Here is a 27,715-nt window from a genome sequence, read left to right as displayed (position 1 = left end):
AGGCAGGGGCACAGCCCTGTATTAGTAGTGAAGTGCTGGCTGAAAAAGGTCCGACACCTTAATAACTGATCTTTTATTGTCTGTTGACTCAAGTTCTCTGTACTCGAAGTATTCTCAAATAATGCTGTTCATTGGCTTTTCTGACTGTGATCTTAAAATAGCACAATCAAGATCAAGCACGAGGGAAAATGAGGCACAAAATGTGCCTAATGAATTATTTGCAGTATTCATGAAGCATACAGCCAATATGTGATCTCAGAAACTGCACTGCTAAAAACCCACCTCAAAATGTGTTGTGGATGAGCAATGCAAGTTAATCATGAAGACAAAAGCAAAAACCCATCAAAGTTGTCAACAGTCTGTTCCATAACACTGGGCAGGTTTAAAGTTCTTTTTTTTTTTTTTTTTTTCCAAAGTTCTTGCATTATATTTCAAATAAACACTTCCAGAGTATGAACTCATCATCACGTCTAATAGATGAGCACAATTGAAACATTCTTATTTGTCCTATACAGTGAGGCAAATAAGTATTTAGTCAACCACTAATTGTGCAAGTTCTCCCACTTGAAAATATTAGAGAGGCCTGTAATTGTCAACATGGGTAAACCTCTATCATTAGAGACAGAATATGAAAAAAAAATAAACAACAGAAAATCACATTGTTTGATTTTTAAATAATTTATTTGCAAATCATGGTGGAAAATAAGTATTTGGTCAATACCAAAAGTTCATCTCAATATTTTGTTATGTACCCTTTGTTGGCAATAACGGAGGCCAAACATTTTCTGTAACTCTTCACAAGCTTTTCTCACACTGTTGCTGGTATTTTGGCCCATTCCTCCATGCAAATCTCCTCTAGAGCAGTGATGTTTTGGGGCTGCCGTTGGGCAACACGGACTTTCAACTGCCTCCAAAGATTTTCTATGGGGTTGAGATATGGAGACTGGCTAGGCCACTCCAGGACCTTGAAATGCTTCTTACAAAGCCACTCCTTTGTTGCCCTGGCTGTGTGTTTGGGATCATTGTCATGCTGAAAGACCCAGCCACGTCTCATCTTCAATGCCCTTGCTGATGGAAGATGATTTTCACTCAAAATCTCTCGATACATGGCCCCATTCATTCTTTCCTTTACACAGATCAGTTGTCCTGGTCCCTTTGCAGAAAAACAGCCCCAAAGCATGATGTTTCCACCCCCATGCTTCACAATGGGTATGGTGCAATTCAGTATTCTTTTTCCTCAAAACAAGAGAACCTGTGTTTCTACCAAAAAGTTCTATTTTGGTTTCATCTGACCATAACACATTCTCCCAGTCCTCTTCTGGATCAACCAAATGCTCTCTAGTGAACCGCAGACGGGCCTGGACGTGTACTTTCTTCAGCAGGGGGACACGTCTGGCAGTGCAGGATTTGAGTCCGTGGCGGCGCATTGTGTTATTGATAGTAGCCTTTTTTACTGTCGTCCCAGCTCTCTGTAGGTCAATCACTAGGTCCCCCCGTGTGGTTCTGGGATTTTTGCTCACCGTTCTTGTTATCATTTTGACGCCACGGGGTGAGATCTTACATGGAGCCCCAGATCGAGGGATATTATCGGTGGTCTTGTATGTCTTCAGTTTTCTAATAATTGCTCCCACAGTTGATTTCTTTACACCAAGCGTTTTACCTATTGCAGATTAAGTCTTCCCAGCCTGGTGCAGGTCTACAATTTTGTCTCTGGTGTCCTTCGACAGCTCTTTGGTCTTGGCCATAGAGGAGTTTGGAATGTGACTGACTGAGTTTGTGGACAGGTGTCTTTTATACCGAAAATGAGTTAAAACAGGTGCCATTAATACAGGTAACTAGTGGAGTCTCGTTAGACCTCGTTAAACCTCATTAGAAGTAGACCTCTTTGACAGCCAGAAATCTTGCTTGTTTGTAGGTGACCAAATACTTATTTTCCACTCTAATTTGGAAATAAATTATTTAAAAATCAAACAATGTGATTTTTTGTTTGTTTGTTTTTTTGTGTGTTTTTTCTCTCCACATTCTGTCTCTCATGGTTGAGGTTTACCCATGTTGACAATTACAGGCCTCTGTAATCTTTTCAAGTATAGGAACTTGCACAATTGGTGGTTGACTTAATACTTATTTGCCCCACTGTATGTAATTGCTAATTTGCTAGGTCAGTGCTGAATTGCTTTGTGTACATGGCTAAATTCCAGGTTTGTTGGAATGTGTGTTTTCCGTCAAGATTGCCCATCTATCCATGATTTCATTTTGAGATCAGGTCGAGCTGAGCCAGAATCGGTATCGGCTATCAGGTACAAGTTTAATTCAAGGATCAAATCGACTCAGCTTGTGAAAGTTTCCAATATATGAGCCATAGCTCAGGTCTCATCATTTCATAATAATAATAACAATAATAATACATTTCATTTCTAGAGCGCTTTTCAAGCAACACAAAGACACTTGAGGTGCACAACACATTTTAAGTGCACAAATGTGCTCCTGCAGGATGTCAGTGAACAAAGCTTAACAAACGGCTTATTCATTATTATTAATTTAGTCAGTCTTTTTTAAATACAGTATGGCAGCAAACAAAATTGTGAACAGCTATATTATTTTTACATCAATAAAAATAAAATTAAACCAAATGTTTAAGATCTTGTATGCACAGCTCAATCAAATGATCTCAAATAAATTAATTTTGACAGCTGCAATTACAGTATCTTGTAGTTAATGTTCTTTGTCTATTTTCCTGTTTTGCTCATATTGAACTCAGGGTGCATCATCCAGGTGAGCAATGAATAGGCTGGGGTAAACACTAGCGTTTTTAGCCCTGATTTAAAGGGATCCTAGATCTTTAAGACAAGTAATTCTGAAAAAAATAAATGGTTAGTATGAGTTATAATAATTTGATAATAAAACCCCTCTTAATGTTTTTGTTTTAACAAAATTTGTAAAAAAGATTTTAAGTGATAGGTCGCCATTCTTGTTGACGACGCAGTGCGGTGACGTCACCGGGCCCGTTGCCGAACTTCTAGCATGTCACTCGTTAGTTACCCCAACATGTCATCGGTTCTGCACTTCCAATTTGAACCAGATCGGAAAAGTGAAGAGCAGGACAGCACTGTCGGTCGTTCACAAGACGAGCAGCAAAGGCAAAATGCAGAGAAGGAAATACCTGATAAGACAAGAGTTGGGCAAAACTGGTGATGTACTCGCGGCAAGTGCTTCTCACTGACAAGGGAGTGAGATGTTGAGTACTCCGTTTTTTTTTTTAGCAGATCTTCAAGGTAAGCTATTGCGTTTTCAAACTTATCCAACTATAATCATGTAGATTGTTAGCATCCAGAGCTGTCGTGTGCTTTACATACATTATAGGCCAAAAGTTTGAACACACATTGTCATTTATGCATTTTTATTTTCATGACTATTGGGATGTTAAACTCTGACTGAAGGTAATGAAACTATGAATGCACACGTGTGATAGTCAGGATCGGAGTCGTGTCGTGGCTGTCCTCATTAAATTCATCATCTGGATCGAGTGTCCTCCATGTCTTGTACATCCAACTCACGTTTACCTACGTAAGGGTGGTCCATATTGAGTGCTCAGCACGCATCAGCTGGCCACTGTACCATTGCATCGGACGTGTTTGGATCAGTTTGAGTAGCATCACTCATATTAGGTGAATACTGAACAGACACGCTTACTGCCTGATGAACTTACAGTAGAAGTGAATTATTAGCTTCCTCTGTGACTAGCGGTACGCCCGAAGGTTCGCCTACCGCTGTAGTGACAGGAGTGGCTTGGCTGCTTAAGAGCGCGCCAGAGTGTCTTGTCTTTGGCACTTTATTGCGCACATTGCACTTGATATCCAAAGCACGTTGAAGCTTATTGTGGGGGAAAATAGTTGGAACAGCATTTGGGTTTTAGTCTGCGCTTATAGCCAGCCGCTCCGGTGAGCTCTTCCATAAGTTGTCGTCGACTAAAAGCCTCGAACGCGGTAGGAGAAAAAGGTAGGAGAAAAATGGTGAGAACAAAGCCTTGGGTCCTTGGGAAGTTTTGCCAGTCTGCTGGCATTTTCCCAAATCTTTCTCCACTTCTTGTCAACAGGAAATCTGTGGAGACTTAGGTCACTCCCCTTGTTTCCATTTGACTGGAAATCGCATCCAAAAGCAGCACATCGTGGCATTTTACTTCGCGAGTTTAGGCAGCAATATGCAATTGCTGTACACGCTACACATTTGTAAACATCCCATTTACGTCACCACTCCAAGCCCGCAAAACATGGTTCCAACTATTGGTCAAAATATGTACAAAATATTATAAAATATTGCCATTGATTTCACATTTTATCTGTTTCTAACAACATATTTTAGCACAAGAGAACAATTGTAGTTTATCAGAGCCTACATGTATTTATGGTCGAGGATCCCTTTAAAGGAGCTTACTGTTTGAGCATGCTTCAGACCTTCAGTTATTTTATTATTTTTTTTAAAGGTGACGAGCATAATAAATGAATGCTGCCTCACCCTGCTTGAGTGTTGTTCTTGCAACACACAACAGACCGGTTCCAGACGACTGTAGGGGTATAGATCAGTGATCCCCAATCACTCGTCTGGGGACCGGTACCGGTCGGTGGCACATTTGTTACCGGGCCGCAGAGATATAATAAATACTGTAATTTGTTAACAACCACAATCTGGCCTGTGCCTCTTGACACATCAATATGCCTGTCTATTGTATCAACTAATCCGAGTAGAGATTGGTGTATGTCGCCTTCTAGTGGTTGGTCACCATTACTGGAGTGTTTGCACACCTATAGCAGCCCAACGTCAGTCAATGTGTACAGTAATGTTTTTTTACGGGGAAAAGGACACCTGCTAAGCAAGAAGAGGAGCCTAAAACCAAGTCCACTCTGCATAATATGTAGCTAAAAGCTAGCAAACGAGGCTACAAATGTGAATACACTGAGAGCATCATATCTCGTGGCGAACCGTATTGCTACAGCCAAGAAAACTTTTACGGTTGGAGAAGAACTCATTATGCCCGTGACCAAGGGTATTTGCCGTCAAGCTTTAAGAGAGGCCACTGTTAAAAAAGGTTCATTCAGCGTATGGTGAGTTACATGTTCCGTCCACTTAATATTCGTTTTTAGCCCCAACGTGTCATTTTCCATTTACTATAATTTTCTGCCAAACATTGCCGGTCCGTGAAAAAAAACTATAAATACCCACATGACACAAGTCTGTGGGGCAAAAAATGTTGGATACCACTGGTTTAGATGCTTCATAGGGGTCAAACAAATCAAGCATGCATTTTGTCCAAGGCCATTAAGTCTTTTGCAGACCAGCAGTAACATTTTATAGTCTATCGTTTGATTCACAGGAAGCCAGTGGAACAATTTCAATACAAGTGTAATATGGTCCAGTTTTCTTGTATTTGTAAAGACTCTGGAAGCAGCATTCTGTATTAACTGCAGCTTCCTGACTGATTTTTTGTTGAAACCTGTTACGCCATCACAATAAACAAAATCTACTACAAAATAAGAAATGGATACGTTTTGCCATGTCTTGTCTGGACAGAATCCCCTTAATTATGGCTATAAATAGATAGATGTTATGATGAACTTCAGATGGATATTGAATTTGAGCTCCGAATCAATCATAACACCAAGATTTCTGTCTTAATTTGTAGCTGTCAATTTGAGCCAAGGTGAGTGCTCATCTTTGACCCTTCCTTTTTTGGCCCAAAAAGGATCACCTGTGTGTTTCCTGAATTTAGCTGGAGAACATTCTGGCACATGCATCCACTGATTTAATGAATACATTTACTCAATTAGACTACGGGGCTACAGTCATCTGGGTAGACTGAAATTCTAAGTTGTGTGTCTTCTGCATACAGTGCCTTGCAAAAGTGTTCGGCCCCCTTGAATCTTGCAACCTTTCGCCACATTTCAGGCTTCAAACATAAAGATATGAAATTTAATTTTTTTTGTCAAGAATCAACAACAAGTGGGACACAATCGTGAAGTGGAACAACATTTATTGGATAATTTAAACTTTTTTAACAAATAAAAAACTGAAAAGTGGGGCGTGCAATATTATTCGGCCCCTTTACTTTCAGTGCAGCAAACTCACTCCAGAAGTTCAGTGAGGATCTCTGAATGATCCAATGTTGTCCTAAATGACCGATAATGAGAAATAGAATCCACCTGTGTGTAATCAAGTCTCCGTATAAATGCACCTGCTCTGTGATAGTCTCAGGGTTCTGTTTAAAGTGCAGAGAGCATTATGAAAACCAAGGAACACACCAGGCAGGTCCGAGATACTGTTGTGGAGAAGTTTAAAGCCGGATTTGGATACAAAAATATTTCCCAAGCTTTAAACATCTCAAGGAGCACTGTGCAAGCCATCATATTGAAATGGAAGGAGTATCAGACCACCTCAAATCTACCAAGACCCGGCCGTCCTTCCAAACTTTCTTCTCAGACAAGGAGAAAACTGATCAGAGATGCAGCCAAGAGGCCCATGATCACTCTGGATGAACTGCAGAGATCTACAGCTGAGGTGGGAGAGTCTGTACACTGCACAAATCTGGCCTTTATGGAAGAATGGCAAGAAAAAAAGCCATTTCTCAAAGATATCCATAAAAAGTCTCGTTTAAAGTTTGCCACAAGCCACCTGGGAGACACACCAAACATGTGGAAGAAGGTGCTCTGGTCAGATGAAACCAAAATTGAACTTTTTGGCCACAATGCAAAACGATATGTTTGGCATAAAAGCAACACAGCTCATCACCCTGAACACACCATCCCCACTGTCAAACATGGTGGTGGCAGCATCATGGTTTGGACCTGCTTTTCTTCAGCAGGGACAGGGAAGATGGTTAAAATTGACGGGAAGATGGATGCAGCCAAATACAGGAACATTCTGGAAGAAAATCTGTTGGTATCTGCACAAGACCTGAGACTGGGACGGAGATGTATCTTCCAACAGGACAATGATCCAAAACATAAAGCCAAATCTACAATGGAATGGTTAAAAAATAAACATATCCAGGTGTTAGAATGGCCAAGTCAAAGTCCAGACCTGAATCCAATCGAGAATCTGTGGAAAGAGCTGAAGACTGCTGTTCACAAATCTCCATCCAACCTCACTGAGCTCGAGCTGTTTTGCAAGGAACAATGGGCAAGAATGTCAGTCTCTCAATGTGCAAAACTGATAGAAACATACCCCAAGTGACTTGCAGCTGTAATTGGAGCAAAAGGTGGCGCTACAAAGTATTAACGCAAGGGGGCCGAATAATATTGCGCGCCCCACTTTTCAGTTTTTTATTTGTTAAAAAAGTTTAAATTATCCAATAAATGTTGTTCCACTTCACGATTGTGTCCCACTTGTTGTTGATTCTTGACAAAAAATTAAAATTTTATATCTTTATGTTTGAAGCCTGAAAGCCAAAGGTTGCAAGGTTCAAGGGGGCCGAATAGTTTTGCAAGGCACTGTAGGAATGATAGGATATGTTGTAATGTTCCATAATCTGAGGTAGAGGAAGCATACAAAGGTTAAACAAAAGTTGTCTGAGAATAGACTCTTGAGGAATCCCACATATGATTTTGGTTCATTTAGGCTTTATCATACATGAACTTCATGTGAACGATGGTCGTTCCACTAACCGAAATATGCAAATCAACAAATGTATTAGACCTATGATAACAAGGGAAAGTAACATTCAAACACAGGATATGACACACTCCTAAGTGCTGACATTTTGGAACAAATGTGTCATACACACCCAGGTTCTTTGGTACCGGAGTTAACTTATAGACTTTCAGCCGGAGGATAGCCACACCAAATCAAAGTATAGCAAGATAGACTGACAAAAGTCAGGCAAAACGAAGAACATTGTCCTCCTCCTTTATTGTTTTTTGTTATAGAAAAATCAGTGGATATGTGACTGTAGAAGTGATGACTTGAATGTAAGCAACATAGCCATCACAAATAATGGAAATCCTGGTCTTTACTGACATTTTTCTTCAATATTAAACATCAGAAAAATAAAATTCTTCTATTGCGTAAATTCCTAAGACTCTCTCTGCTGGAATGCACTTGAATAAAAATTATCATAATTCTCTTAACTGTTAAAATAATATCACTGTTTGAGCTCTTAACTAACTGTGTGAGGTGTACAATTTTCAGCCAGTACACTGCCACAAACCTCAACCGACTGACAGCAAAACAAGCTTTTCAAAAATACTTTTGTTCCATTACATTTCACTCATGTTGTCTCCCCAAAAAGTGGAATGCTGGAGTAACAAATATAAAACCAAAAATAGGATTTATGGTATCACCACACAGTGTAACAAGAACAAGTGCATCCCCTCTCACTCAATGCAAAGGTGATAGTTGTCAGGGATCCAACAGGCTTGGGAGAGAGATATGTTTCTTTAAGCTTGGATAATGATGAGTCAAGCTGCTCATATTGGTGGGTGGTGAACTCAAGTACCAGTAGCTCTTATCAGAGATTAGGGAAATTCATCACTAAACAAGGCAGTCACCAGTGTATAGTAGTATGATCAAGTACAATCATACAAACCTCTGTAGCCACCACAGAGACAGAGAATGTGCAACAATTATACCATGCTTTGTCTGTGGGTTCCCTTACTGTAAAGCAGTGATGCAGGGTACACATTTGTCAAAACAGAGATGCTAGCATAACCAGTGCCATTGTTATTTTGCACACTGTCCTTTTTTGTAGCCTTTTCAGTCCATACACAAAAAGTTTTTTGTTATAAATGGCATAGTGTAAGGACACACAAATAATTATTCAATGACCACCTTTTAACGCAGGACCAGGGGTAGGGTTGGGCATCGAGCGGGACCTGGTTCTAACACTCCGGTTCTTCCGTTAGAATTTTTACATTTCAATTCCATGTTTTGATGTCCTGACCGCCAAGCAGAAAAAAAATACTGCAAACCACGAAGAAGAAGCCATGGACACCACAACCAAAGGCACGGTGCGTCAGCGCTCAAAAGTTTGGCTTAACTTTACAAAAAAAAATTACCAGTCAGCTCAGTGCAACATTTGCAACACAACAATCATGCAAAGGTTGCTGCATGGCCGGCTTCATGGAATATAGCCTACCGTAATTTCCCATATATAACGCAGATTTTTTTTCCTTAAAATCAAATTGTAAAATCATGGTGCGTATTATAAACGGGTACATGGATGAAGACACAAATAAATATATATTATATATAAACCAATTTTTTTTTTTTTTATTGACACGGCCACGTTGTGTTGAAAAACGTATGCGGCGATCCGTTGCCAACCATTACGGTACGTGATGTCACCATTTTGTTTCAGTAATACTTCACTCTGATTGGCTCAGTGATTTCGTCTGTGTTAAATTCTGTTGCCGACCATTACGGTACGTGACGTCACCATTTTGTTTCAGTAATACTTTACTCTGATCGGCCCAATGATTTCGTCTGTGTTAAATTCTGCTTTTTTCACCCTTCATAAAGCACATGATTTAGTTTCTTGAACTCATTTGAGTCAACGTTTATTGCAGCTCCGCAACTCGGACCATAACAAACGTAACAACACAGACTTTCTGTGTCCGTCAACTATATCTGTCCCTCGTTAAAGTCAAACCCAAATAACAATAGTTCCTATTGTTACTGTCTTGTCGACAGCGATGAGCTCTCTCGGATTTCCGACTTACGTTCTCACTTTTATTTTACTGTATCAATCCATGGAAGAAACATTTATTCATCATGATGAAAATAGCAAGTTATATAGTAGCCTTTAAAAGAAAAGTCACATCTGTTTTGTTTTCTCCTAGATTCTGGTAAGTTGTCAAATCATATTATTACCGTAAATATTGTCAGTTTATGGTTATGTTTTGAACTACCAATGTGCTATGCTTGTGCTGTGTTTCACCAGTCAGTAAAATGTCATTTCTGTATCTGTACATGAGCTCTGTTTTCTTGTATTCTTCTATTTATTGGTGCTAAAATTAGGGTGCGCGTTATAAACGGGCACAATCATTTTCCCTAGATTTTACAAGTAAATTTGGGGTGCGCATTATACACGGGTGCACCTTATATTCTGGAAATTACGGTAAGTGCCACGTTCAAAGCTAGCTGAGTGCTACGTAGTTGACACGCTGCACCGTCAGAACCAGGTAAGTAAAACAACACATTACGTCTGTCTTCTGCTGTCCCAGTGACCCGACCCCAGATTAAGCAGTAGATAATGGATGGATGGAATAGTCTGACAATAAATCATATTATTACATCGGGCTATGGTCGATATCACATGTAAATAGGACTAGATGCGAAAAGACAGACTCGGCGGCGTTGGAACATATAAAGAGAACTAGATGTGAAATGACATACTCGCTGGCGTAAGTAAACAGCTGCCATCTTAAAGCAGTAGACGCCGCTGTTAAAATCAACATGATTAAAAGGATTTTTGCTTTGGAATCTGTTGTGTTGTTTATTTAGAAAGAAGCAGCCACATGAAGAATTCAATTACTCTTTAATGAACTTGTAGCAGTGAAAACATAACATCAAATAACAAAGCATCCTATCCAGACGCTCTCATCTCTTCTCCGCATTATACGTACACGCTCCTACAGCGCCACTCGCTGGCCTAACTGGTATTGTCACAACATAAACATTGCATGTGTCTGTACACAACACAACAGAATCAGTTTTACAAATAAGGACACCTTATTATTTAGTCTCATCTACATCAAATTGTAATCAATAGAATAATTTATACTAGTGCTTTGTTGTAGCTCACAGCGAAGGTGCATGTATGGCAAAAGAATATGTGTCAATGTTTTCTCCGTGAGCTTTTGAAAAATAAACATCTTTATGAAAGAGCACTCCTGTGGAAAGAAACTATCACATTCGAGTTCAAAGACTGATATTTATATATGTTAAAAATCACCCTGTGAGAAGTTCATATAATTCCTAAATTTCATATTAACTGTATTCATAATAATAATAATGAAGAATATTAAATTTATATAAATAATACTACTAATAATACATTTTAAATTCATACAATTTTTAAATAATCAAGAAGACATTGATATAAACTACTACATTTTTAAACTATTTATTTATTTTTTTTATTTTTTTATTTATTTTTATTTTTTTGACTCTGCCTCTTAAAAGAATCGGAATCGAGAATCTATCGGAAACGGAATCGAAACATGGAACCGGAATTGTTCAATTTCAAACGATGCCCAACCTAAACAGGGTACTAGTACTATAATACTATGTTGGTACTTGAAAATGCATTCCTAATATACCGAAAACAATATGTAAACGACACCCTTGAAAAGGTGTAATTGATCAAACTGAAACTAAATTCATCTCTCTCTTACATGCTCAGCAATCAGGCATATGGGTTAGGGTTTGGGTTAGGGTTATGAGGCAAATGAGGACATTTTGTACAGTTTAAAACAGGGGAAGTATGTCATTTGCAGATTTTTATTCATGAAAATCGTACTGCTCCACACTTAAACTCATTTGTTGGAGATAAAGGTCAAAGGACCTATAAAAGTATTTATCCGTAATATAGTAAAAATTTGATAAATTTTCAAGTTGTTTTGTATATTTTTGAGTCCAGAGAAAACTGTTTTAACTAGTTGTGGTGAATATAAGCTATTCTTCTTAACACAAAAAAATGAAAGGGTTTAGTTCAACTTGAAACAATTACTTGCAAAACAAGCCACAGTATGATAATTTGCAAAATATAATGGAGCCAGGAACAATAACTCTGAGGAATATTATGCCTTCAGTTTATAATCACTGTCATACGTAAAGGTATTAGCTGCTAAAAGTATAAAAGTATGAGTGAATCATTGCCATGTTCAGTACTATTAGTTCTGTTATTAGACAAATAACATGTGCAGAAACACTAGTACTATTTCAGTCAGTGGATTCCGCTTATTATATATATTTTTTTATTTGTAGATGATGAAACGGTTGTGAAATGCATAGTTGGATTCACAGTGAAAAGTAGGGTGGAGTATAGAGTCTACCCACGTACCACGTGTTCGCGTAGGGTTCCGCCCACTTGTCCGTCAAAACATAGTGTTAACCTATTACGGCTACGTACATTTCTCCTATTTACAGCGTGTTTTTCTGCTCCTTAACATTAATAATTAAAATGGTGAAGGCGTGTGTGGCTGTTGGTTGCACTAACAGAGAAGATGGAAGGAGAGACTTGAAATTTTACCGTATTCCGAGGGATCCAAATAGAAGAGCGAAATGGACGGCTGCAATTCGACGTGAAAATTGGGACACCAAAAAATCACCACAGACTATGTAGTAGTCATTTTATATCCGGTAAGATGCATTTAATATATATTTAGAGGGTTTTGGCCTGACAACCACAATTAAGATCATTGCTAGGCTAATCGCCGACAACATACGACGTAGTACGACATAGTTTCAAATTCAAGATGTTTGTGACTTCCCTATCTTCCACCATCGTTATTTTTTGAATAATATTTAGCTGGTACCAAGTGAGGGAAACTGGCCTCGTCTACGGGGCTGACAAATAACCACAATTAAGATCATTGCTAGGCTAATCGCCGACAACATACGACGTAGTACGACATAGTTTCAAATTCAAGATGTTTTTGACTTCCCTTTCTTCCACCATCGTTATTTTTGAATAATATTTAGCTGGTACCAAGTGAGGGAAACTGGCCTCGTCTACGGGGCTGACAAATAACCACAATTAAGATCATTGCTAGGCTAATCGCCGACAACATACACGTATGTATGTAGTGCGTGCTATCGCTAAACCATATAAACATTAAAAGCCTTAACTCCATTGACAAACGACATGAAATACATTAGACTTGACAGTGGATGTTAGCAATAACAAAAGAATTCGAATTGAAAATTTCGTAACTCACCTTTCCAAGCACAAGATAGATTCCTGCCAAACGAGGACCTGTTTCACCCAACCAGCAACGAAGTATTTATAAGCGTCCAAGCTCTTGAAGTTTTTCGTGAGAATAGGCTGATTTTGTGTGGACAAGATCATTTTAAATATCAGCGTAGCAGATGTCAGGCAGACAGGGCGAAGACAGTGGGTCGAAAAACATCGATTTGGGCATCAAATATGGATCTGGCGACTGTATAGAACGAAGCTTTTCCTCATAACGCCTTTTATGCAACAGATCCAGTGAGTTTGCGGCATCAGAAAGCACCGGGTCTTCCATGAAATGCATTTTAAATTGCGCCATCAATTGAAACCAATGCAAATACAGAGTCAAAATGACGGACAAGTGGGCGGAACCCTACAGCGAACACGTGGTGCGTGGGTAGACTCTATAGCTCACACTATATTTTTCAAAGTCTTCCTCATATTGAACAAATCTGTGTCATTGTATCTGAACTACCAAAAACATGACTACAACATTGTTGCATCTTATGCGGCTGAAATGGGTTATTCATGATTCAGAGGGGCCTTATGCCTTGCGGGAAAATGTCAAATGGTGAAACACTGAGCAAAAGGGAAGACATAGACACTCAGTCGCACAAGGACAGATTAGAGGCTGTGGATTTTGTTCTCTTGTCAGAGGATTTACCTTTCATTGTCTGTTGACATAGACAGCAGTCTGGTTTTTAATCAAGGATGCAGTTTTGAATCCAAGTGGGTTTGTGATGTGATAACTGTTTTTCTTTCCTATTCAGGACGCACAATTACCTACAGGCGCGTGGAGAAAATCCATGGTATGTACAAGGATCTTGTTTTCTGAACTTGTGACTTGTGTTTGCAAATATAAGTCAGAAAAACAACTCTGGCTATGTGAAAGGGCTAAGGTGCAATACATTTTTATATAATATTGATTAATTTGAATAGCTTGGCATGAGGCATGGTGGCAAAGTGGTTAGCACGTCTGCCACACAGTTCTGAGATTGTTGGTTGAATTCCAGCTCTGGCCTCCCAGTGTTACGTTTGCATGTTGTACCAGTGCTTGTGTGGGTTTTCTCCAGTTTTCTCCAGATAATTCAGGTTTCTTCCCTCAACCGAAAAACATGCATTGTAGGTAGGCTGATTGAACACTCCAAATTGTCCATACAGTGGGGCTAATTAGTATTTAGTTAACCATCAATTGTGCAAGTTCTCCTACTTGAAAAGATTAGAGAGGTCTTTAATTGTCAACATGGGTAAACCTCAACCATGAGAGACAGAATGTAGAAAAAAAAACAGGAAAAACACAATGTTTGATTTTTAAAGAATTTATTTCATAATTAGAGTGGAAAATACATTTTTGGTCACCTACAAACAAGCAAGATTTCTGGCTGTCAAAGAGGTCTAACTTCTTCTAACGAGGTCTAACGAGGCTCCACTCGTTACCTGTATTAATGGCACCTGTTTTAACTCATTATCAGTATAAAAGACACTTGTCCACAAGCTCAGTCAGTCACACTCCAAACTCAACTATGGCCAAGACCAAAGAGCTGTCGAAGGACACCAGAGACAAAATTGTAGACCTGCACCAGACTGGGAAGATTGAATCTGCAATAGGTAAAACACTTGGTGTAAAGAAATCAACTGTGGGAGCAATTATTAGAAAATGGAAGACATACAAGACCACTGATAATGTCCCACGATCTTGGGCTCATGCAAGATCTCACCCCGTGGCGTCAAAATGACAACAAGAACGGTGAGTAAAAATCACAGAACCACATGGGGGGGGACTAGTGAATGGCCTACAGAGAACTGGGACCACAGTAACAAAGGCTAGTATCAGTAACACAACGCGCCACCAGAGAATGAAATCTTGCACAGCCAGACGTGTACCCCTGCTGAAGAAAGTACACGTCCAGGCCCGTCTGCGGTTCACTAGAGAGCATTTGGATGATCCAGAAGAGGACTGGGAGAATGGGTTATAGTCAGATGAAACCAAAATAGAACTTTTTGGTAGAAACACAGTTTCTCGTGTTTGGAGGAGAAAGAATACTGAATTGCATTCGAAGAACACCATACCCACTGTGAAGCATGGGGGTGGAAACATCATGCTTTGGGGCTGAAAGAATGAATGGGGCCATGTATTGAGAGATTTTGAGTGAAAATCTCCGTCCATCAGATTCAGATTCAGAATATTTATTGTCATTGTTGCAAAAAGCACAACGAAACTTTGTTTGGAGCATCCATACAACTAAGTTGTTAAAGTGCAAAACCCATATAATAAATACCCTTAAGTACCAAGTGTAAACATTGACACAGTATTAGACATAAGTACAAAAAAGATTTCACAGCAGCATAAAGTCATGTCAGTGCTAAACTGCAGAGCAAAAAGGGCATTGAAGATGAGACTTGGCTGGGTCTTTCAGCATTACAATGATCCCAAACACACAGCCAGGGTAACAAAAGGAGTGGCTTCGTAAGAAGCATTTCAAGGTCCTGGAGTGGCCTAGCCAGTCTCCAGATCTCAACCCCAAAAAAAAAAAAAAAAAAAAAAAAAAAAACTGTGGAGGGAGTTTAAAGTCAGTTTTGCCCAACGACAATCCCAAAACATCACTGCTCTAGAGGAGATCTGCATGGAAGAATGGGCCAAAATACCAGCAACAGTGTGTGAAAAGCTTGTGAAGAGTTACAGAAAATGTTTGGCCTCCGTTATTGCAAACAAAGGGTACATAACAAAGTATTGAGATGAACTTTTGGTATTGACCAAATACTTATTTTCCACCATGATTTGCAAATAAATTCTTCAAAAGTCAAACAATGTGATTTTCCTGGTTTTTTTTTTTTCCCACATTCTGTCTCTCATGGTTGAGGTCTACCCATGTTGACAATTACAGGCCTCTCTAATATTTTCAATCGGGAGAACTTGCACAATTAGTGGTTGACTAAATACTTATTTGCCCCACTGTATGTGGCATTGAAAAGAAAGTTTAATAGGATGAGGCATTATTTTTGCTGTTCAGTGTGTTTTATGAAGTTAACAGATGTTTGCAGAGACATTGGAGTTTTGCGGCTTGGGAAAGAAGCTGGTTTTTGTTTAGGGGCTCGGTTTTATCGTTTAAGTTTTATCAATTATTATACTACTGATTAACCATAATTTGTTTGTCTGTGTGTAATTTGGGTGTTGCTATGTCCATATTAGAGTTGGTGTGAACATTTAAGATTCCCGCTGGGGTCTGTGGGACTCTGAATAACCAAACTGAATGCGGCCAAACAGGCGTGGGACCACGGATCTGTGCATAGGGAAACAGAGGCAGCATAAGGTGCCCCTTGCTCAATCAGTTGTAAGTCAATACTTAGAACAGTGATTCTTAACCTGGCTAGAGGTACCAAACCCAACGACTTTCACATTTGCATTCGCCAAAAACCCTTTGGAATTAGATCATGACACGTTTTTTTTCAACTTCAAAACCGATGCAGATAAGCTAACAAGCTCATATCTACGGTAAGTGACTTCCTATTGAAATGTCTTCTGATTTTCGCAGCCTTTTTTTAAACAGGTTAAAATTATATGTTTAATGTTTTTTTTTTTAATCTTTTTATTTTTTATTTTTTTATCTTTCATCACATGCCTGCAGCATTCGCTGGACTCCCCAGAAAGACTACCCAAACCCCTGGGATCCCAGGTTAAAAACCACTTACTGTACTTAGACATAGAACCAGGTAGTGAAAGCAAACAAGGCTGCAGGCAAAACATGATGAAGATGTAAATGAACTGTCACTATTCCCTATGTTCTTTCTTCCTTTCTGTCCCTTATAACCTTTTTATGTACATCGAAATTATCTAAATGAACAATTAAAGATAAAAAAAAAAAAAAAAACAATGGGAGTGCACTAAACTCCCATGTGGCACATTAAAACTGTTAAAGCTTTTAAAGACACTTAAGCATTCTCTGTGTCTAAGCAGCTGCACAGGACAAAAACAAACAAAACAAACACATACATATTGGTGATCCTATTTAGCTCATTCACCAAAGACTTTATTTTGTTTATGATGTTTCATGTTCAACTAAAGAATCAATAAGTATAAACAAGCCTATTTTATGATGAAAGGTGGCAATCTTTATATTTCTTTTTGTAAGTTCTTTGCTCATGTAGCTATAGAACCCAATATTCTGGGTGCTTGAAAGAAGGGGATCTCTTGTGAAAAATGGCTGGGAATTAACGGGTTCATTGTATGTTGAAGTAAATAATTAGGTTGCATGGTTGTTATTGAAGCATCCATTCTAGCCAATGTACATGGACTTTGCCAAAACTTTTTTGTTTTATGTATTTTTTTTTTTTTTAAGGAAATTGTTCCATTAAGTATAACACCATTTGCCATTACCATTTACAAATATGTGTTTCTTTTTTCTTTTTTTGTACTTTGATGAGAGCATTTTGATGGAGAATCAATTAAAAGATGGATATTCTTGTATAACTCTAGAAAGACTCCAAACTCTCAAGATGAAGGGTTTGGAGTGCTAAACATGAAACATAAGAGACATCCTTGAACTGAATTCATCTACCGTCATCCTATTCATAATCTAAGGCTTGGGGACTTGCCTCACATAAGGAACCCTAATTATTGAGATGCACTAGTCAGAATTTTCAAGAATTTCAGCCTTTTACATCACAGACTCAATTCTGCTCTTCATCTTTCAACAACAGAGAGTAATGAATACATGACACAGCATTAATACCTCTGGCCTCAGTAGTCATGCTTTCAAAAATAGGGAGAATCTTAGGACAACAAAGTTAAAAAATTGGCTTGATAGCGTCCGGGTGGATTTACGGGTCACACATACACAGAGCGTAATATAAAGGAAGAAAACGAAAAGTCCCCATTGGTCATCAAAGAAGTCCGAATATACACACACATAAAACAAAGTTTAAAAACATGTCGTCATGTGTAACAGGTGTTATGTGTGTATGTGGTACTTTCTGGGAACTACTAAGTCCTTCTCAAAAAATTACGGTATTGTGATAAAGTTTATTATTTTCTGTAATGTACTGATAAACATTAGACTTTCATACATTTTAGTTTCATTACACACAAGTGAAGTAGTTCAAGCCTTTTATTGTTTTAATATATTTGATTTTGGCAAAAACGTCAAGAAAAAACCAAAATCCCTCTCTCAAAAAATTAGCATATTTCATTTGACCAATACAAAAAAGTGTTTTTTAATACAAAAAAAGTCAACCTTCAATTAATTATATCAGCTATCCACTCAAAACCTTTTACAGAAATGACTGCTTCAATGCGGCGTGTCATGGAGGTAATCAGCCTGTGGCACTGCTGAGGTGTTATGGAGGCCCAGCATGCTTCGATAGCGGCCTTAAGCTCATCCATAGTGTTGGGTCTGGTGTCTCTCAACTTCCTCTTCACAATATCCCACAGATTCTCTATGGGGTTCAGGTCAGGAGAGTTGGCAGGCCAATTAAGCACAGTAATGCCATGGTCAGTAAACTATTTACCAATGGTTGTGGCACTGTGAGAAGGTGCCAGGTTGTGCTGAAAAATGAAATCACCTCCATAAAGCTTTTCAGCAGATGGAAGCATGAAGTGCTTCAAAATCTCCTGATAGCTAGCTGCATTGACCCTGCCCTTGATAAAACACAGTAGACCAACACCAGCAGCTGACATGGAACCCCAGACCATCACTGACTGTGGGTACTTGACACCGGACTTCAGGCATTTTGGCATTTCCTTCTCCCCAGTCTTCCTCCAAACTCACACCTTGATTTCCAAATGACATGCAAAATTTGCTTTCATCTGAAAAAAGTACTTTGGAACACTGAGCAACAGTCTAGTACTGCTCCTCTGTAGCCCAGGTCAGGCGCTTCTGCCGCTGTTTCAGGTTCAAAAGTGGCTTGACCTGGGGAATGCGGCACCTGTAGCCCAATTCCAGCACACGCCTGTGCGCGGTGGCTCTGGATGTTACTACTCCAGACTCAGTCCACTGTTTCTGCAGGTCCCGCAAGGTCTTGAATATGCCCTTCTCCACAATCTTTCTCAGGGTGTGGTCACCTCTTCTGGTTGTGCAGCGTTACCTGCCACACTTTTTCCTTCACACAGACTTCCCACTGAGGTGCCTTAATACAGCACTCTGGGAACAGCCTATTTGCCCAGAAATTTCTTTCTGTGTCTTAGCCTCTTGCTTGAGGGTGTCAATAATGGCCTTCTGGACAGCAGTCAGGTCGGCAGTCTTGCCCATGATTGTGGTTTTGAGTAGTGAACCAAGCTGGGAGTTTTTAAAAGCCTCAGGAATCTTTCGCAGGGGTTTTGAGTTCATTCGTTGATTTAGATGATTAGGTTAGGAGCTTCTTTAGAGTACATTTTCATGATATGCTAATTTTTTGAGATAGGGATTTTTGGTTTTTCTTGACTTTTTTTTTTGCCAAAGTCATCAATATTAAAACAATAAAAGGTTTGAACTACTTCAGTTGTGTGAAATGAATCTAAAATTTATGAAAGTCTAATGTTTATCAGTACATTACAGAAAATAATGAACTTTATCACAATATGCTAATTTTTTAAGAGTGACCAGTATTTCCTCAAAAAAAGTGTAATTTTCTGATAAAGTACAACACACAAAGTACTGGTTATAAATGCTGCCAGGTGAATATCTCTGACCTTGATTTAGTTTAACAAAAGATATTTGACCCTAGGAGCATGACTGCTCTGTGTTGTGACAGGGCTAAATCACTATCTGTGTCTTTTGTCTCAAGGGGATCACCTTGCTTTGGACACAGCTCGAAGCAGTTCAGCCTGTCATTAAATCTCACTGTGACTCACTATTCATGCACATATTCAAGTAAGAGGGACAGAAGATTATTTAGCTGGGTGAACTCTCAGTGAACTTCATGCTGAAAATTAGTCTGTAGTAGTAGTCTTTTTCAGTAATATGGTTGATATAAACATCACCGCAAATGCATTGCGGTGAAAACTATTATTCTTTCTTTGATTTGTCACTATTAAGGTTTTACAGTTAAAAGATTCAGATGGATTTCTTATGTTCTGGAACACTGACAGTTCATTTAGAGGCAAACTGCTCATCACCATTCATCACAGAAAGGCATCACTGTACCTCAGGAAGTTTAAATAACCTCAATATGTCTAATATTCTTATCGCAAAACTAATCATATGCTGTACAGTGCCTACAATATCAACCACTAATTCCACTTGTTGGTTTTGCACATCTTGGAGCCTTATTATTTAAACACATCTTCTACATATTTCCAAAGTAGAGTTTTAAATCTTGATTGGGATAGACTCAAGCCCATCCACGGCCCTAACGACAACACTTGCCATAGAAAATGATCGGATGGCTATATTGCACACTCATCCAAAGTTACAATCAGAAGGCTGCTGACTGTGCACAATTTTTAATAGAAAGATTGTGTGGGTAATAAAAGTCAAACTCTATAGTGATTCGTGAACAAACAAACTCATGTCAGCCATCTGTCCACTGAAAGAAACCCCAATCTGTTGAAGGTTGTGGTCCCTTGTGTGCACAGAACCACCTTTTCCAGCACCACTGACAGCCACACTTGTATAAATATCTCCACCACGATCCTTTCCCAGCAGCACATCGACATTATCGCTGAAATGGATGGGCCAATTAGTCATCATCCACATTGTTTTGTTGGGCTCACACAGTCAAACTGATTCAATAAATGATTTCAATAATGGGCTTGTAATCATAGATGCAGATTTTTTTTCCTTTCCCTATGGTGGGGGTGGATGGTGTTTGTTTATGTGATCACTCAAATGCATTCAGACTAACAATAGACTGCAAACTCAAACCACTGTATTATTTTTTTGTATTTTTATTTGCTTTTACAAACTACCAGAGCGAGCTGAGGTTTGCAGCTTATTTTCTTTATGTGGTTTGTGTCCACACATAAAATACCACAAAATAGCCTGTGAGAGTCCTGTGAAGCTATCAAGTGGAGGGTCTACATGATATCCATGAATATAATTTAGGGCTGTCAAACGATTAAAATTTTTAATCGAGTTAATCGCAGCTTAAAAATTAATTAATTGTAATTAATCGCAATTCAAACCATCTCTATGCCATATGTTTCTGTAAATTATTGCTTGAATGGAAGGTGTCAATGGTGAGTTTCAAATTAATTAGAGATCCAGCCAAGGCAAAGTCTAAGTTTTATGCGTATTTTGCATAGCTATTTTGATTGGGAATGCCAGTTCTCTTTGCACTGAGCGCTTTTCTTTTTGTGAACTGTTTTTTTTTAGATATAGGAATAGTATTTTTGTTGTGCTTTCACTAAATAATACTGTAGCGACTTAACTGTTCCACCCAAATGCATGATGGGAAGTTGGGCAGCAATGACTGTCAGTGGCGGCTGCAAATGGTATACAGTATGTTCTGCGTTGTGTTCAATTAAGCGTGTTAAGAAAAAGATCGTCTCCCGCTCCGCCCAAATGCATGCTGGGAAGATGGGCAACCATGACTGTCAGTGGTGTCTGCAAGTGGTATACAGTATGTTCTGCGTTGTGTTCAATTAAGCGTTTTAAGAAAAAGATCGGCTCTTGCTTCGTCCAAATGCATGCTGAGAAGTTGGGCAACCATGACTGTCAGTCGTGGCTGCAAATGGTAGGAAATATGTTCTGCGTTGTGTTCAATTAAGCTGTTAAGAAAAAGATGGTTTATTCGTTAATGAACGCTTGTGTCTACTCACATTTCTCTGCCTTTTCGCTCCCAATGTGCTAAAACGGCGTCATTGTAAACAGTTTGAGGCAACGCATGAACGGGTCATTCCGTGCATGCGTTAATTCCGTCAAATATTTTAATGTGATTAATTTAAAAAATTCATTACCGCCCGTTAACGCAATAAATTTGACAGCCCTAATATAATTATGCCACAATTTATTTCTATTGACTTGTGATGAATCATGGTTAGGCACATGGCATAATGCTAAAGTTAAATGAGTAATAGAGATGTGCAAATATAAACACAGACTTTGCAAAACTTGCCTTAAACCGGTGTTCTACAGACAGACCCATTTCAAAGAATTAGAATGTCATGGAAAAGTTCTTTTTTTTTTTTATCTCTATAATTTCATTCAAAATGGCAAATTTACAGATTATCGATTCTAGCTAATAGAACCCATTAAAAGAGGATTTCAAAAATGTTGAATACTGTATCAATGTTTAAATGAGTGTCATCTACTAAACTCAAAGCAGCACGGATCATTAAATTGCTTCGGTTTGGTTGAATTGTCTCGGTTCAGATTAACATAGGGAAGACAGCATACTTGACAACTGGCCAGAAGAACATGATTGATACCCTTAATAAAATGGGTATGCCACAAACGTTTATAGGCAAGGAGGCTGGTTGTTAACAACCGAGTGTAGTGTCCAAGCATATCAACGGAATGTCAAGTGGAAGGGCAAAATGTGGCTACAGAATGTGCACCACCAAAAGAGATGACCATGAGCTTCAGCGGATTATCAAACAGAGAAGGTTCAAGAATCTGGCATTGATACAAAAAGAGTGGAAGGAGGCAGGAGTCACAGCTTCAAAAATCACAACATTCAGATGCATCAGAAAGATGGGCTATGAAAGTTCCCCGAGTCAAGCCACTTCTGAGCCTGAGCCAATGTAGGAAGTGTCTCAATTGGTCCAAGGTGAGGAAGGACTGGACAGTTGCCCGGTGGTTTAGGTCCTCTTTTCCAACGAAAGTAAAGTGGGCTTTTCATTCAGTAACAAAGGTTCAAGGGCTTAGCTGAAAAAGGCTGAGGAACAAAACCCAGTCAGTTATGAATGCACCAAAATCTGGTGTGATGTCGATGCCATCTCAGTGCTGGCAAGCCAACTCGCCAGACCTCAACCCCATTGAGAATTAATTATCAAGAGGAAAATGAGAGACACCAGACCCAAAACCAAAGAAGAAATGACAGACACCATCAAGGAGATCTGGGCTTCCATAGCCACAGGCTGATTACCTCACTGCCATGTCACTTTGAGGTTTTTAGTTAGCAAAAATATTTCCAACAAAGTATTAAAGACTGACATGTTGTCTTGAAAGTAAAATATAATGATTGATTAGATGCAATTGTAAGATATTTAGAGAAGTAAATGGTGATGATGGGTTTTATGAGCTGCACGCCTGAATTATTTGAGAATAAACAAACAATTATTTAAAATAACTTCCGTTCTGGGCCCCAAATCTATACTCAATGCATTGTGGAAATAAATTAAGACAGTTTAATTCAATTTAAACACATTAAGCCACAGTTCAATGTTAAATTACCAAAAATAAATTACTAACTTGGTTGTATTTCCTTTAGAAATTGTATGTCAATGATCTGTTTTTTAGATCTCAGTCTAACATTACAATACAATTTGGAATATCATTATTTGCATGTTTATTGTTATATTTGTTTTAGTTATATTCTTGCTGAACAAGGTGTACATTTCTCAGCCAAAGACTTTGAGCATTTGTGTTCCAGGAGAAGAACATTCAAATAATTAGCAGCATAGATTTAGAATAAGTGATAAAAAGATAGCAAGTTTTTGAATCACTACATATTTCAAATCGAAATCCCTTTTCCAAGACTCTCATTCCTGAATGAATCAATGATTTATCATGATAAAAATGGTCAAGTTGAAAACACATAACAATACAAGCAATATGAGATATTTGTATTATAAGATCTCAAGACTAACTGACAACAATACAATGACCGTGTCCACAGAATTTAATGGCTGTCCTAAGAACAAATATCTAGCTTTCAACTTATAATATTTGGCAACCATTTAGATCTATATGCAGAGGATAGTCTGGGCTTTTGTGGCAATACTAGAAAATGCAGGAGTATACCATTTTAAATGGCGTACCGCACGCACACTATTTTTAGACCGTGACGTCGCATCGTAAAGTGGATGTAAAGCTGAAGTGGGACATTATAGACCTGCCCTCGCATAGACACAACGTAATTTGAGCTAATTTTCTCCGGTAATCTTTCAAAAACGAACATGCCGATCACGCATTGCTTTTTTGGAACTTGTAGAAACGACTCTAGACATTACGACACATGAAGGATGTTTTCTTCATACGTTCCCGGAAACCAAAAACTCGGGAGGAAAAAATGCGAAGACCGAATCAACTTGTGCTGACTTTTAACACCAGCTCGGTGAATCCATTCACATTTCATATGCAGTAAACATTATGTTGGGTTGGCATGGTCTTTCAGAGGACAAAGAGGTAAGCCATTTTTATATTTTTAACTTATTTTTTTTTGTGTAACGTTGTGCCGTACTGCTTCTGTCTGACAATGAATGACCTGAAAAGAATTACAATGGCATCTGACTGCCACTATTACTGTTTCTGTTATATATATATCACAGGTTGCGCTAGACTTTTTCGTTGTCTGTTATTTTGACTGACAGGGTCATAAAAATCCGGTCATAATCTATTTTTACCGGTCACTTAAATTTTTAAAATGATGATAATGACATTGTGGTGACCCTTTGTTTGGCATAATTCACCTTCCGTACTTGTGTGTCCATTTGGACGAGCGCGTTACCGGTGTAGGTTCAAGCGCCTACACCGGCTACGACAGTCACGTGACAGAGACACTTAAGAGCTGCGCGCGGTCCCCTCACTATCCACTCGCTCTCGCTATATGATTGGCCGAAGAGTCGAAATGCTTTCCCGTGAAATGCCTGTTTAAAAATGTTCCCCTTGTTACTTCTTGCGTTCGCTTATAAGTGCCCATTTAAAAAGGAAAAGCGATGGATGATACTACACACGGAGCGTATTATTAACAAATGTTAAAGTTGTATAATCATATAGCGAGAATAAGAAACGTCACTGAGGCCCCAGTAGGTAGGTAGCCTACCATATGTAGCATATGGAACAATGAAATTAGCAGTTCACCTGCTGTGGCCTGAACGTAGTCTCACACTTTCCTCCTGGTGCGCATGGACTTGAATTGCGTGCCCGCTTGTGCAGTCCCTGTTTTTTCACCTCTTTTATCAACACCATCGTTGTTTTGGGGCTTTTTGAAGAAACTCCGGACACTCAGTTGCCTTGACATTTTTTTCAGAGTAAGGCCAACGACGTCATGCATCAAGAGAGACAATAGCTAATTAATATGCTCACTCGCCACCCTGTGGTCTGGGGTGTGAATTGCAACCGGTCAAAATGACGGATGGACTTCAGTTTTTTCCGTCACCGTTTTAAAAAATCGGTCAACGACGGAAAATATTCGGTTAACGCGACCCCTGATATATATTAAAAAAAAAAAAAAAACTTTAGTAAGGGGGAAGTGTAGATAAATTATAGAATTAAGATGTGTTATCAATGAAAAAATTAAAAGTGTTCGTTGGCTGTCACTGAGTAGCATTTGCGATCGCTACACAAAGCTAACTAAATTACCCCCAAGAACGGTAAGAGACTTAGGACAACCAGAGGATATATAAAAAAGACAGGGCTGATGGTAAAGGATAGCTTGTTGAAACATGAGAATGACATTGTCAGTCGCGTCGATAAAAAAGCTAAAGCTATGCTTAGGTCGGCTCATTTTTTTTCGTCTTTTTCAGCCTTCGACACTAAAGCCATCTCTTCACTGAACATTTTTATGTTCTTCCACATCTTTGCCAGTCAATTTGGCACCAGGCACATCATTTTCGGAAAGAATTGGTAGGTTTAGCTCTGTAAACATCTCGTTCGTACACAATTTCCATTCATTTCCTATTAGGGACAAACGGTTGCTTGTCCCTACTTAGCAACAGTAGCTAATGTCATGAATATTAATGAGCGGAAGTGACGTGTTGCTTGCGGTACGCCATTGGACAATGGCTTGTGGTTTAATATATCTTAATAACGGACATTAACATATCACTTTGTTTTGACCAGCAGACTCACGCATTTGGATTTGACCTAAAAAAATACTGCATTCAAATTCAGTATTATTATATTGAATGCACTAATGGGACAGTAACATGTTCAAAATTAATCAGAATTATATTATTACATTTGAAGTGCTTACAAAAAAAAAAATATATATATATATATATATATATATATATATATACTCACTGGCCACTTTATTAGGTACACCATGCTAGTAACGGGTTGGACCCCCTTTTGCCTTCAGAACTGCCTCAATTCTTCGTTGCATAGATTCAACAAGGTGCTGGAAGCATTCCTCAGAGAGTTTGGCCCATATTGACATGATGGCATCACACAGTTGGTGCAGATTTGTCGGCTGCACATCCATGATGCAAATCTCCCGTTCCACCACATCCCAAAGATGCTCTATTGGATTGAGATCTGGTGACTGTGGAGCCCATTTGAGTACAGTGAACTCATTGTCATGTTCAAGAAACCAGTCTGAGAGGATTCCAGCTTTATGACATGGCACATTATCCTGCTGAAAGTAGCCATCAGGAGTTGGGTACATTGTGGTCATAAAGGGATGGACATGGTCAGCAACAATACTCAGGTAGGCCAACGAGGCTCAATTGGTACCAAGGGGCCCTAAGAGTGCCAAAAAAATATTCCCCACACCATTACACCACCACCACCAGGCTGAACCGTTGATACAAGGCAGGATGGATCCATGGTTTCATTGTTGACGCCAAATTCTGACACTACCATACGAATGTCGCAGCAGAAATCAAGACTCATCAGACCAGGCAACGTTTTTCCAATCTTCTATTGTCCCATTTCGATGAGCTTGTGCAAATTGTAGCCTCGGTTTCCTGTTCTTAGCTGAGAGGAGTGGCACCCGGCATGGTGTTTTGCTGCTGTAGCCCATCTGCCTCAAAGTTTGACGTATTGTGCATTCAGATATGCTCTTCCGCCTACCTTGGTTGTAACGGGTGGTTATTTGAGTCACTGTTGCCTGTCTATCAGCTCAAACCAGTCTGGCCATTCTCCTCTGACCTCTGGCATCAACAAGGCGTTTCCGCCCACAGAACTGCCGCTCATTGGATTTTTTTTTTTTTCTTTTTCGGACCATTCTATGTAATCCTATATATACATATATACTTTTTAAAATTATACTTTGGGGAAAAAAAAAGTTTTTTTTTTTTTTTTTTGGGGGGGGGTGCACTACTTTGCGGTTTTTCACTTATCGCGGCGAGTTCTGGTCCCCATTAACCACGAAAAATGAAGGATCACTGTATTTTCTAATTCTGCATTATCATTTTGAATGCACATCACTTTACTATTAAGATAATAAAGTGATGAATTATGTTAACAATTGCATGCACTTTTTTCCAGCTTGATTCATATTCATCTGATCCATTTAATTAAACATGGAATTTTTTATTTACTGTAGGCTCAGAACTAAAAACTGGATCAATGTTACTTTACAGTAGTGAACTCATCAAGCGGTTGCCTTACAGTGAGGTCAAAAAAGGCAGACATTATTTGGCAATAGTTTTACTTAAGTGCTTGGTTTAAGTCTAGCCTATTTCGAATATGTAAATGTCTTGGCACAGAGGAAATTAGGGGAAAAAAACTGCAGCAAGAGAACTACAAGGAGGTATGAAGAGAGGAAGATGAGGAGGAGGAGGAGGAGGGGAACAGCATGACCAAGTGAGTGAGCAATCAAAGCAAAAGAGAGAGAGAGAGAGAGAGAGAGAGAGAGAGAGAGAGAGAGAGAGAGAGAGAGAGAGAGAGAGAGTTACAGAGAGAGAAACAGAAAGAGAGAGAGAGAGAGAGAGAGAGAGAAACAGAAGAGAGAGAGAGAGAGAGAGAG

General features: G+C 39.0%; 1 protein-coding gene across 2 annotated transcripts in view; it reads right to left on the bottom strand.

The window, feature by feature from the left end:
* ctnna2 (catenin (cadherin-associated protein), alpha 2) overlaps window positions 1-27,715 on the bottom strand; it is a 464,321-nt gene that overhangs the window by 191,696 nt on the left and 244,910 nt on the right. The window lies entirely within an intron of this gene.

The sequence above is a fragment of the Corythoichthys intestinalis genome, chromosome 8, assembly GCF_030265065.1.
Source record: "Corythoichthys intestinalis isolate RoL2023-P3 chromosome 8, ASM3026506v1, whole genome shotgun sequence".
Classification (NCBI taxonomy): Eukaryota; Metazoa; Chordata; class Actinopteri; order Syngnathiformes; family Syngnathidae; genus Corythoichthys; species Corythoichthys intestinalis.
This window is presented reverse-complemented; position numbering and strand designations above follow the sequence as displayed.